General features: G+C 37.8%; 1 protein-coding gene across 3 annotated transcripts in view; it reads right to left on the bottom strand.

Moving 5' to 3' along the window:
• The window catches only part of MINDY2 (MINDY lysine 48 deubiquitinase 2), a 74773-nt gene that overhangs the window by 59590 nt on the left and 1666 nt on the right, over nt 1-13517 (bottom strand). The window lies entirely within an intron of this gene.

Raw genomic sequence — 13517 nt, 5'->3', positions numbered from 1 at the left:
AAAAGGTTAAAACTAGATGGGGCGCCTGGGTGGCTCAGTGGGTTAAGCCACTGCCTTCAGCTCAGGTCATGATCTCAGAGTCCTGGGATCGAGTCCCATATCGGGCTCTCTGCTCAGCAGGGAGCCTGCTTCCCTCTCTCTCTCTCTCTGCCAGCCTCTCTACCTACCTGTGATCTCTCTCTGTCAAATAAATAAAATCTTAAAAAAAAAAAAAAAGGTTAAAACTAGATACATAATTATAATCATTTTTAAGTTTCTAAAGTTAATTGAGCTATAATACATTAGTTTACATTAACATTTCAATTGAATTACCAGATGAGTTACACAAATATTACAGCCAATGGTTATAAATATTTTAACTTACTTATTCAAAAGCATACTCTGTGGTATATTCATAGGATAGAAGAAAAATAAATACTATAGGATGGAAACTCAAACAAAGTAATTAAATATCAATGACAGGAGGACAGTAACAGAATTTGAAATTCTCCAGGGAGCACATTGGTGTCTCAGTCATTGGGTGTCTGCCTTCTGCTCAGGTTCTTGGGATTGAGTCTCTCATCAGGCTCCCTGCTAGAGCAGGTCTACTTCTCCCTCTCCCACGCCTTCTGCTTGTACTCCCTCTCTTACTCTCTATCTCTCTCTCTGTCAAATAAATAAATGAAATCTTAGGGGCGCTTGCGTGGCTCAGTGGGGTTAAGCCTCTGCGTTCAGCTCAGGTCATGATCCGAGGGTTCTGGGATCGAGCCCCACATCGGGCTCTCTGCTCAGTGGGGAGCCTACTTCCCCTGCCCCCGCTTCCCTCTCTGCCTGCTTGTGATCTCTGTCTGTCAAATAAATAAAATCTTCAAATAACTAACTAAATAAATAAAATCCTAAAAAAAGAAAATGAAAATTCCCTGGGGTTATTTTTTGGAATTATCTTCTATTCAACCAAGGAAATCATTTAAATCATCAATTTTCCAACAATTCCTCCAAGAGTTGAAAAAGGTGCTCTGGGTGTTTATGTTAGCAAATGTGGTAATAGCATGTCACAATATTTTGTTTTAATCAATGAATAAAATAAGTTCTAAAACAGATCTCTGTAAAACAGAACATTCTGATATGCTTTGAAAGCATACCTGACAATTAATGCTTATGATTTTTGTCATCCAGGAGATTTATCACTCAGTGAAAACAAAGAGATGCCATGGAGGTTTTGAACATTATTTGATTCTAAGTCATTTTTTTTCGTGTGTCATGTTTTTCAAAAACTTTTAACAGAAATTTTTTTTTTAAAGATTTTATTTATTTATTTATTTGACAGAGAGAGATCACAAGTAGGCAGAGAGGCAGGCAGAGAGAGAGAGAGGAGGAAGCAGGCTCCCTGCTGAGCAGAGAGCCTGATGCGGGACTCGATCCCAGGACCCTGAGATCATGACCTGAGCCGAAGGCAGTGGCTTAACCCACTGAGCCACCCAGGCGCCCAACAGAAATTTTTTTTAAAGCAGCTTTAGGTTTACAGCAGAAAGTAGAGAGTTCCCATATAAGGTGTGTGTGTGTGCGTATTTTAAGATTTTTAAATTTATTTCACAGACAGAGATCACGAGTAGGCAGAGATGCAGGCAGAGAGAGAGAAAGGGGCAACAGGTTCCCTGCTGAGCAGAGTTCCCAATGCCAGGCTTGATCCCAGGACCCTGAGATCATGACCTTAGCCAAAGGCAGAGGCTTAACCCACAGAGCCACCCAGGCACCCCAATACAGGGTATATTTTTAAACTGAAATTCATTGGCATATTATGGTCTCCTGCCTGTTTTTCTAAATAAAGTTTTATTGGAACAGTCAAACTCATTGGTTATGTATGGTTTTGGCTGTTTTTGCACAACAATAATAGAGTTGAATCTTTACAAGAGAAATCACAGAGCCCACAAGGCCTAAAAATATTTATTTACTATCTGATCCTTTATAGGAAAAGTTTGCTGATCCTTCCTTTAGATGATTTTAACTGTTACTATAGAATATTTTATCACTATAGAATATTTAATCAAGCTATTTCAGTAGCACTAAAGTCTGTTATTTAAACCAGCAGTTTATATTCACTGTAAGTGTTTATATTCTGAATAATTGTCAGAACAATATGAAAGTCCCATTTAGGGGCACCTGGGTGGCTGGTTAAGCCTCTGCCTTCAGCTCAGGTCATGATCCCAGGATCTCTGCTCAGCAGGGAGCCTGTTTCTCCCCTTCCCCCACTGCCTCTCTGCCTACTTGTGATCTCTGTCTGTCAAATAAATAAATAAAAGCTTAAAAAAAAAAAAAAAGTCCCATTTATACCTAACAATGTTTCTTAAATAAGAACTATATATCCAGGACACCTGGATATATAGTGGCTCGGTGGGTTAAGCATCTGCCTTTGACTCAGGTCATGATCCCAGGGTCCTGGAACTGAGACCCGCATTGGGCTCTCTGCTTGTCAGGGAGCCTGCTTCCTCCTCATTCTCTGCCTGCCTCTCCAACTACTTGTGATCTCTGTCTGTCAAATAAATAAAATAAAGTAAAATCTCAAAACAAAACTATATATCCTTTTATTCCAGACAGGTTCAGTTAGAATATATTCAAAAGTAAATTCCACAGATAGCTTTACCTCTACTCTGGTTAAAGTAACAATCCTACTATAAAATTGTCAAAATAAGAATTAACAGAATTGTCAAATGTGGCATTTCTGTCAAAATAACAAACAAAGGCACTAACAAGTATAGGTACTTGGGGGAAACATACTATAATCCTAGATTTCCACAAATATGATTTCAGGGTTTAGCCTTGAAATTTCCAAATAACAACTGCCTACAATGTATTGCTTTAAACACTTGAAAAAGAAAATGGTATATCTATACTCATTAAGAAGTGGGACAACAAGTATACAAATATTTTAACTGACTTATTCACATGCACACTCAGTGAAATACTCACTTCCTGAATCCTAGCCAATAACATATTCCGGATAGTCATTAAAACTAAGGACAAACAAACAAAATTGAGAAGGAACACCTGTTTCTCAATAATACTGTGGAGCTGTCAACAGATTTTTTTTTTAACCACAAAATGATGTTCCTGAAAGCTTGATTTTCTTTTTGCTTTCCTCTAGCACCATCACCTCAAAAGCGAGTGTCAAAGGTTTTGTTAATGAGCCTATGACTTTCACTCCTTTGTCTCTTTAGATTTTATAAAAGAAAGAACAGTTTAGGGAATAGCTACCTAAGAATACAGAATTACCAAGTATGGTATTTTGTCTAAATCTCAATTTTAAATTTTAAAATGAAAAAAACATCAAATGATGTATAACCTAGGTTCTTAGGTGATCTTCTTTTAGTAATAATCTAAAACATATTGTTCTTAAGTACATGAATACTTTAATGTATAAAAAGGTAGTTGAAAGGTACTCTCATAAGTAGTTTAAATAGTCTTCCTAAAACATGAGCAAAGCTTCTCAGTATATAGTAACACATAGCTCCAAATTAAGAGTCCAAATAGAGTCTAGGAAAATAAATTGTGTCTTCTCCTAGAACTAAAGATTTTACTGAATTAACTGGCTTTCCTTAGCAAATTAGTAACATAAGCACAGCAAGAATATTTAAATTAACAAAAGGAAATAGCTACTCCAACTCCAAATATTCAACTATAGGGTAAAACCTCATTAATTTAGCCAAATTATTCTGTAATTCTTAATCATGTGAAAAGTGAAGTGTATTTGAGAATAGACTCAAACAAGATCAAAATTTTTTTAATTTAAAAAAATTAAAAATAGGGTGCCTGGGTAGCTCAGATGGTTAAGCATATGCCTTCGGCTCAGGTTGTGATCCTGGGGTCCTGGGATCGAGTCCCACATCTGGGCTCCCTGCTCCTTGGGAAGTCTGCTTCTCCTTCTGCCTCTCTCTCTCTCCCTCTCCATGAATAAATAAATACAATCTTTTAAAAAATTAAAAATAAATTTAAAAAATCTTCCATGTAAAGTATTAATAAAATCTTAAGCAAGAATGCAAAACATCTGGGACGCCTGGGTGGCTCAGTTGGTTGGACGACTGCCTTCGGCTCAGGTCATGATCCTGGAGTCCCGGGATCGAGTCCCGCATCGGACTCCCAGCTCCATGGGGAGTCTGCTTCTCTCTCTCTGACCTTCTGCTCGTTCATGCTCTCTCTCACTGTCTCTCTCTCAAGTAAATAAATAAAAATCTTTAAAAAAAAAAAAAGAATGCAAAACATCTTAAAAGTGATATGCCAAGATTTTGATATCTATGATTTTGATATTCTGAGGGGGGTAGAGAAATGAAGGAGACCCGGTAATAACTAAGAAATAAGCAGTTTATATAGGTAATGCTAAGTACAAAAATGACCGAAGAATATTATTAAATATTTAACTGGAATACCAATAAAAAGTCAGAAATACACAGTTAGAATTATAACACCTCTATAAGTTGGAGAGTTACTTGAGAAGATAAAAAATCAAGTATTTGCCAATCTTTGCTCTTTAGGAAAGTCACAAAAAAATTTTTAATATATTGAACTAACTGTCATCCAGTTTGCATGTTACCCTTAATCCACAACAATCCTATGGAGATTTCATAACCTTCATTCAAAGAATAAACTATCGCACTGAAAAGTTAATTTGCCCAAAGTAGCAAAGCTATGATGTGAACTGAGATTGAACTCCAAAGCCAATTACCCTCTCCATTATGTCAGTATTTACAGATTTTATAGCAGAACACTTTCAACACAAGTCTTATTTAAAACATCATCTGAAATATACTTTAAATGAGGAACTGATACAACTTTGTGACCAATGAAAAGTGGAGGATGAGGGGGTGTCTGGGTGGCTCAGTAGGTTAAGCATCATCCAACTCCTGATTTTGGCTCAGTTCATGATCTCATGGGTCATGAGATCGAGTGTGATGGGATCTGTGTTCAGGGAGGAGTCTGCTTGAAGATTCTCTCTCTCTCACAAATAAATAAATAAATCTTAAAAAAAAAAAGAAAAAGAAAAAGAAAGAAAGAAAAGTGGAGAACAACAGGGAAAGAATAACAGGTTAACTCTAAGACTCAGGAGATTCTAAAAATTAAGATTCATATAATACATATAAATGAGAAATTTGGTAAGGGAAGTTAAGTTTGTAGAAGGAAATGATGTCTGCTTCAGAACTATGAGGTTTAGTTTGACATTAAAACAAAGCTGAGTTGAAACTTAGGAGGCAACCATTTTTAATCTGTATATGAATTATTTGATTCTTGTGTTGCAATCTATTTCTGCATTACTTATGGAAAAGTGGACCAACTCCATAATACAATTTCCTCTTGTTCAAATTTCACTAATTATAAAAAAATTTATTTAAAAAAAAATTTATTTTAAGTAATCTCTACACCCAAACATGGGGCTCAAACTCTTGACGTCAAGATCAAGAGTTACACGCTTTATGGACTGAGCCAGCCAGGTGCTCTTCTAATTTTAAATATACACTAAATCATATAGCATTCATGATTTTTTAAGTCAAAATTGTAAAGAAATTATTTTTTAAAATATTAGAAGTATTAGTGGGAATCAAAGGGAAGAAATATAACCTCTTTCAAATAAAGACTAAAAAACTTAAGGATCCTTTCAACATGCCTTAATTCTGGCTCCAGCAAATTACACATCATCTTTATATTCTAACTTTTTATATGTATCATTCATTTATTATTTATCATTTATTATTAATTAAAAATAATTCATTTATTATTAAGAATAATATACTTAAAAATACCAAAATTCAGGTTTTTTAGTAAATCACCCTGCTTTTTATCAGTATTCCAAGTCAGGAAAAATTTATAAGAGATAATCTTCAACTTAGAAAAGTCCATTTGAAACACATTCAACATCAATCTTTACCATTACTTTAGACCCTACCCTCAGAGTAATACCAAGGCATATTTAAAACTATTTAAAACCGGGGTGCCTGGGTGGCTCAGTGGGTTAAAGCCTCTGAACTTCGGCTCAGGTCATGGTTCCAGAGTCCTGGCACCGAACCACGTACCGGGCTCTCTGCTCGCAGGGAGCCTGCTTCCCCTCCTCTCTCTCTGCCTGCCTCTCTGCCTACTTGTGATCTCTGTCTGCCAAATAAATAAATAAAATCTTTAAAAAAAAAAAAAAAAGATTTTCTCCCTCTCTCTGCCCCTCCCCCTCTAAAAAAATAAATAAAACTAAAACCATCAGAAACTGCAGATACATTCACATATATTAGATTTTCAAGGATGTCCTATTTTACATGCAATTCAAGAGTTTCAGAGTAATGAAAAATGTTACAATGGACTTACATTTAAGAAGTTCAGAAAGCCTAGCTACTGAAAAATCTACCCCAAGAATAACTGACAACGAATCTTGTGCATTAGTTGCTTGAAAAGGTGGTGGGAATAGGGTGAGGCAAGGGACCAATGTGAAGGCTACTGAAGTAATCCAGACGAGAGGAAGGTTGCTTGAACTAGAGTAATGGTAGTAGAGACAGAAGTTACTAATTAATGAAAATATCAAAGAATGTATTTAATAAACTATGACTGGAAAGGCAAGCTCATTCACTCCAGCTCATTTACATTCAGAAGTTGGAAGTGTCAGATAATTCAGAGGACATGGGATAAAGTATAGGGAGCTAAAAATGGACAGAGTTTGTATAAAGAACAACTGGTACCAGATCCTCGGGATTTGTTCTAAGGAATCAAGAAGGCTATTTCTGCTTCTCTGACTTTATCACTTGTTCTTCCAACCTGCTTTGTTCTAGACCTATTGTCCAGCAGATGTGCTGGCATCTTGATATTTAACCAAATATCCCAAGTAATAGCTTAAGTTCTGGAGTGGGTGATAATCTTATAATCTTAAATTGGGCAAGTTATTTAAACTTTATGCACCTCAGTTTTGTATATATGTAAAATAGGAACTATATTTACCTAAGGATTTTCGTGATGGGATTGAGAAAATTAAAAGGAAATGCGTATAATGCATGTCATAAAAATAACTGTGTACTATTAGTTTTCAAAGCTCTATGATTGTTGGTACCACCTATGCTCAAATGTTCTTTATCTGGGACTCAACATAGACAAGGCTATGGGAAAGTTACCCACTCAGACCAAGGAAAGAGGAGAAAATGAACCCAACATTAAAGATTTCTTTTTTAATTTATTTATTTGACAGAGAGAGATACAGCGAGAGAGGGAACATAAGCAGAGGGAGTGGGAGAGGGGGAAGCAGGCTTCCCATGGAGCAGAAAGCCCAATGAGGGGCTCAATCCCAGGACCCTGGGATCATGACCTGAGCAGAAGGCAGACACTTAACAACTGAGCCACCAGGCGCCCCATGAACCCAACATTAATAGGACAAGCTATTACCTACAGAACAAATCTACTACAGCCACCAGCATTATTCATACTGTCATCAGCCTGTATCCATTTACTTTATCTCACAAATCCAGATACTATACCAATCCTAATGCTTCAGAGATTGAAAATGAAAGCCTCATAAGTGTTATTTGCATCTATTGTGTAAACAAAACACCTCCGTGTGAAGTTATTATTCTCTTCTTACAAGATCTATATTTAAAAAAAAAAAAAAGTGGGCAGAGGCTAAAGTGGAATCTTTGGCTCACCATCTGTTTTTCCACTTTTATGAGGAATAAACACACTTGGAAAGCCTCGAAAGAGCTTTGTGCCTACATAAAGAAAAGGGAAATGAGAGAAAATTGAGTGATTGCAATGTTCTTACAAGTCAGGAAGTTTAAGAAAAAAGAAAGATGGGGCCTGGGTGGCTTAGTCGGTTAAGCACCTGCCATTGGCTCAGGTCATGATCCCAGAGTCCTGAGATCAAGGCCCACTACAGGATCCCTGCTCAGTGGGAAGTCTGCTTCTCCTTTTCCCTCTGCACTTCCCCTGCTTGTGCTTGCACTCTCTTTCTCTATGTCAAATAAATAAAATCTTTAAAAAAAAAAATTAAAAGGAAAAGAAAGTAAAACAAAGTCCAAAGCAAGAATAGGTATCTGAAGAGGGTATGGGAAAAGCTGTCAAGGAAGGAGGGAGAACTAGAGCAAAAATTCATTGCTTGGCAAGACATTTACCTCCATGGTGCCTTAATCATCATCTCTCTCATTAGAGAGATGATGTCCATTTGCACTTCTCTGAATTTTCTGGTAATGGCTTTTGCTCATTTTGCTATTGGGTTGCTCATCTCTTCTAATTTATAAGGGCTCCTTAGAAATGAAGAAATTAACAAATGCACACATCATCTGGTAAATAGTTCCCTCGGCCTATAGTGTGTTTTGGTTTAGTTCCTGGTGGGGTGTTTTGGGGGAAAAGGAGGAGTAATTTTGTTATATTTTTTAACCTTCAGCTTTTATTTATTAATTTTTTTTTAGAAAGCGCATGCATGGGGGGTGCAGTGCAGAGAGAGAGAGGAAGAGAATCTTTTTCTTTTTAATAAATATTTTATTTATTTATTTGATAGAGAGAGATCACAAGTAGGCAGAGAGGTAGGCAGAGAGAGAGGGAAGGGAGCCTGCCGAGCAGAGAGCCCGATGCGGGGCTCGATCCCAGGACCCTGAGATCATGACCTGAGCCCAAGGCAGAAGCTTTAACCCACTGAGCCACCCAGGCACCCCAGAGAGGAAGAGAATCTTGAGCAGACTCCACACTCAGCTCTGGGCTTGATCTCATGACTCCAGGTTCATGACTTGAGCTGAAGTCAAGAGTTAGAGCTCAACTGACTGAGCCACCCAGGTGCCCCTCAGCTTTTTCATTTTTTATAGCATCAAATATATCAATCCTTATTTTTCATTTTCTAGGTTTAATGTCTGGAGAAACCAGCTTAATAAAAAAAAAAAAAAATCTTGCTTCAGAATCCTGGCATTCCTCCCTTGACTTGGGAGTAGGAGATGGTCTCAGCTTCTATTAAGCAAAGAAAACCGGGAAGAAGAATTGCCTACCCAAAACGGCTATGTAGGAGATGTGCTTCCAGCATCCTAATTCAGAACAGTACATTCATTCTTCTACTAAAATGCTACATAGTGATTAGATACGTAATCATTAGTTATTACAAAACTATCTGTCCTCAATCAATGTATTTAAGTTTACTGAAGTACTTTTCAGTGTTTGAGTCTCAGAACCTATAAAATTCTTTCTAAAAGAAAACATATGTATAGGCTCCTGGGTGGCTGCCTTTAGCTCAGGTCATGATCCCAGGGTCCTGGGCTAGAGCCCCACACCAGGTCAGGTCATGATCCCAGTGTCCTAGGACTGAGCCCTGTGCCAGGTTCCCTGCTCAACGGGGAGTCTGCTTGAGATTCTCTCTTCCCGTTCCCCCTGCCCTACCCCAGCTTGCTCTCTGTCTCTCTCAAATGAATAAAGAAAAAATCACTTTAAAAAATGTACTACTTTTCTTTAAAAATTTTTATGTATTTATTTAGAGATTTTTGAGTTTTTTTCTTTATTCATTTGAGAAAGTACAGGAGCAGGATCACAAGCAGTGGGGAGGGTCAGAGGAAGAAAGAGAAGACTCCCCCTGGGCAGACAGCCCCATGGAAGAGGGGCAGTGCTTGATATCAGGATGACCTGAGCCGAAGGCAGACGCTTAACCATCTGAGCCACCGGGGTGCTCCTTAAGATTTTATTTTATTTTTTTTAAGATTTTATTTATTTATTTGACAGACAGAGATCACAAGTAGGCAGAGAGGCAGGCAGAGAGAGGAGGAAGCAGGCTCCCTGCTGAGCAGAGAGCCCGATGTGGGGCTCGATCCCAGGACCCTGAGATCATGACCTGAGCCGAAGGCAGAGGCTTTAACCCACTGAGCCACCCAGGCGCCCCTTAAGATTTTATTTTTAAGTGATCTCTATACCTTATGTGGGGCTTGAACTCACAACTCCAAGATCAAGAGTTGCATTACTGATCGACTAAGCCAGTCAGGCACCCTTAAACACTTCTAAATAAATGGGTCACAACCTCAAATATACCTATAGATGGCATTGTTTTCAAAAGATAAAATGAAAGACTAAAGAAAAACTATTAAAAAAAACAAGTATAGTGTAAAGTAAAGAAGCAAAATGAAATTTATTCCAAAGCATAATTTTAGGTAAATTTCCCTGCTGTCAGTGAAACAGAATTAGAAATTTGAGCTTGAATTAAATTTAATGAATAAATTAAAATTCATTTACTTTATAGAGAGCGTGCCTGAGCAAGGGGCAAAGGGCAAAGGGAGAGGGAGAGAGAGAATCCACAGGCAGACTCTCTGCTAAGGGTGGAGCTCAAAAATGCAGGCCCTCAATCACAGTACCCTAAAATCATGACCACAACCACGGGTCAGCAGCTCAGTTGATTGAGTCACTCAGGTCCCCCTACTTCTCTTAACATGACCTTTCTCTCTATCTTCTTTGTCCCATTCCTTCCATTACTTCAGAAAATGAGATTGCTGTTCCTTCCCTCTGAAGAGAACTTGTAAGGAGTCATTTTATCCTAACTTTTAGCAACCTTGTCCTCACACCTGTCCTTTTTTAGCAAAAATCTTTCCTATTCCAATAGCTCCTTGATGCTTTTGCACTTGACAATGATAACTGACTGCTTTATTACAGTCTCTCTCTCCAAGACTACTATCACGACACTGTCCTACTTCCAGTTCTCCATGATATCTTAAATTATGCCTATACTAGTTTCTTTTACACTCTCTCACCCTTAATGCTTAGCATGCCCTTTTCCACAGCAAGTTTAATCTTTGTTCCTCTGTTTTTCTATATCTACTGAAGAGGGCATGGGGAATTACAGGGTGGGATTACAGGAAGGAATTAAGCTGGCAATTTGCTGTTCACCACATATATTGGGGTGGAAAAAAGTTGAGAATTATTGTTCACCTCTCCTTAAGGAGTATTCATTTATTCTCATACTTACAGCAAGTAAGCTACCATACTTACACTTATGCAATAATTCCCCTGTTCAGTTTTCCTCTATAATTTGACCTCTTCCCGGAGACCCACTCCATGCTTTCAGAGGCATAAGGATATTTATATTATCATGTCCCCCATCAGACATTTCCAACTTGACACAACCCAACTTTGACATCTCCCACCTAAAACATATTCTCTATCTTCTGAATTACCCAATCAATCCAGATTAGAAAAGATGGGGTTGTCTCCTTCATTTCCTATGTCCGGTTAGTGATTAGTTCATCATTTAGGCTGCAACATTATCTTTATCAAAGAGAAGGGGCAGAAAAGTCCCCATCCAAAAAGGTTATCCTTATCCATTCTTCCTGCTACAATCTTACCCTTAGTCTAATCTCAAACAAGACCACTTTTGTCACCTTATTCCTCTGTCCAGTAATTTTTAATAGTTCCCTATTATCAGCTAAATATAAAGTGTAAACAGCACCAGCAATGGGTCTTCTGAAATCTGACAGCTACTTTTATAATGTATTTATTATTTTTCTTTACTGTAGTATTTCTCAGACCTTCTAGTGTGAGGACCATTACAGCCTAAAAATTACAGTTCTCCAAAGAACTTTTGTCTATGTTGGTTCTATCTCCTCATACTTACCATACTAGAAATGAAAAAGGAGAAAAGTTTTAAACAGAAGAATACATAAGCACACATTCCAGTCAGAGGAATGATGTCACCACACATCACAGAACCTGGAAAACTCCACTGACACTTGTGAAAGAATGAGAATGAAAAGACAAATTACATCTTAGTATTATTATGAAAACAGATCTGACATCTAGCCCCCTGGCTCACTTAGAAAACACCACTTTATCAGACCTTGCATCTCTTTATCTGTCTCCCTACTGATGCTTACTGAGGAGTAACATTTGTGTGTAGCCATAGCCTGGAGGCAGAAAGAAGGCTAAAAGCCACAGATTTATAAAATATCCTCTAAATTAATTAGCATGCCTGCTCTTTAACAGTCTAACCCAACCAATCAATTTTATGTTCTGCCACTGCCATTTCCTTCGCCTCTTCCTCTGCACTCCCCATCAAGGTTGGAATCAGGAAAGAGAACAAATCTTTTTCTACTTCACCATCTTTGAAGACACTATTCCCCCTGCCTGAAAGGCCTTCTTACTCATCCTTTAGACCCAGTTCCTAGGTTACCTCTTCTATAAAGCTTTCGCTTGACACATCCCATCCCATTACTCTTTTCTCTGTAATTCCAAAGCATAGTTAGAACTTAGCACATTGCATTGTAATTATTTGTATGTCTGTCTCCCCACTAACAGCGAGCTACAGAAGGGCAGACTTACATCTTGTTTTTGTATTTCTAGTACCTCACCCATAACGGGAACTCAAATGTTTGATTATTCCATCAGGCCACGTCTTTGAAAAAGACAATTAAATGCTCATCTATCTCCCCAAATTCCAGACCAGGGGAAGGAGCTCCTCCCAACTTCTGCAGTACTGTATGGAAACTAAGAGAAGAGAAAAGCCCAAAGGAAACTGTTATTCCTTCCTAAAAAAAAAAAAAACCCCTGGGGATTTTGGCCCATATATCAAGTCTAACCAGACTCTAACCCTTTAGGGCCTTCATCAAGTGGCTCTTCACCTTTTCAATCTTATTTATGATTCACCAGTATGAACTTACCACTTCTGTCATTCAAACACACACACACACACACACACACACACACACACTCTCTCTCTCTCTCTCTCTCTATCCATTCTATTTTCATCCCTTTTGTTTACAACCTTCCCTCTCCCAGGATTCCATTTCCCTATTCTTTTAAATTCTACTTTTCCTTAAAAGCTTGGTTCAAGACCACAAATTCCATGAAGCTCTCCGGGACTATGCCAAAACAAAGAAAACTTTCCCCTTTTGGAATTTCTAGTACATTTCCATCTGTTTTCTATAACCTAAAAATTTGTATTTATATAAACATATTTATATTTATATGCACTTACAGTGTTTTGTCCTGCACTGTCCTTTAATAATTTCAAGTAAGTCGATGATGTAACCCCAAATGGCTCAACAGCTCTTCAAAAGCAGGCAGAGCCTCCAACAAACACTGGAGTGCCCTTACGTACCGGATACTTCTAAGGTTTCTAATCTTATTTCTCTTGCATCAGCCCTTGCTAGTAACAGGAAAATGAAGGCACGTAATAAATACTATTCCCTTTACTTGATTTTCTTCCTAACTGGTCAGAATAATCCAGGTTTTTTTCTTCTTCTAGGAAACATTTTATCAACAGATATAATTACAATTTGGAAATAAAATGGGTGCTATAAGACGCTTCTTCTCAGCACCCTAAAACTGCAAGCTTGGGTAAGACACTTCAGTTATACATAAACTCATTGAGTCCTTGATATAATTAAGTTTTGAAAAGCCATTCCTTTTTTGTTGTTGTTGTTGTTGCTCCTTTACCTTGAATATGTCTTTCCTTATTTTACTCATTATAGTTTTAGTTCCCTTAACATATTCTGATGCGAGGTTACTAGCAATAATGCCAAACTACTTAAGCAGAGCCAAAGTAAAAATCAAGCATAAGATGAAAACAA

This window comes from Mustela erminea, chromosome 5, assembly GCF_009829155.1.
Source record: "Mustela erminea isolate mMusErm1 chromosome 5, mMusErm1.Pri, whole genome shotgun sequence".
Classification (NCBI taxonomy): domain Eukaryota; kingdom Metazoa; phylum Chordata; class Mammalia; order Carnivora; family Mustelidae; genus Mustela; species Mustela erminea.
Note: the sequence above shows the minus strand (reverse complement) of the source record. Positions and strands in the feature narration are given on the sequence as shown.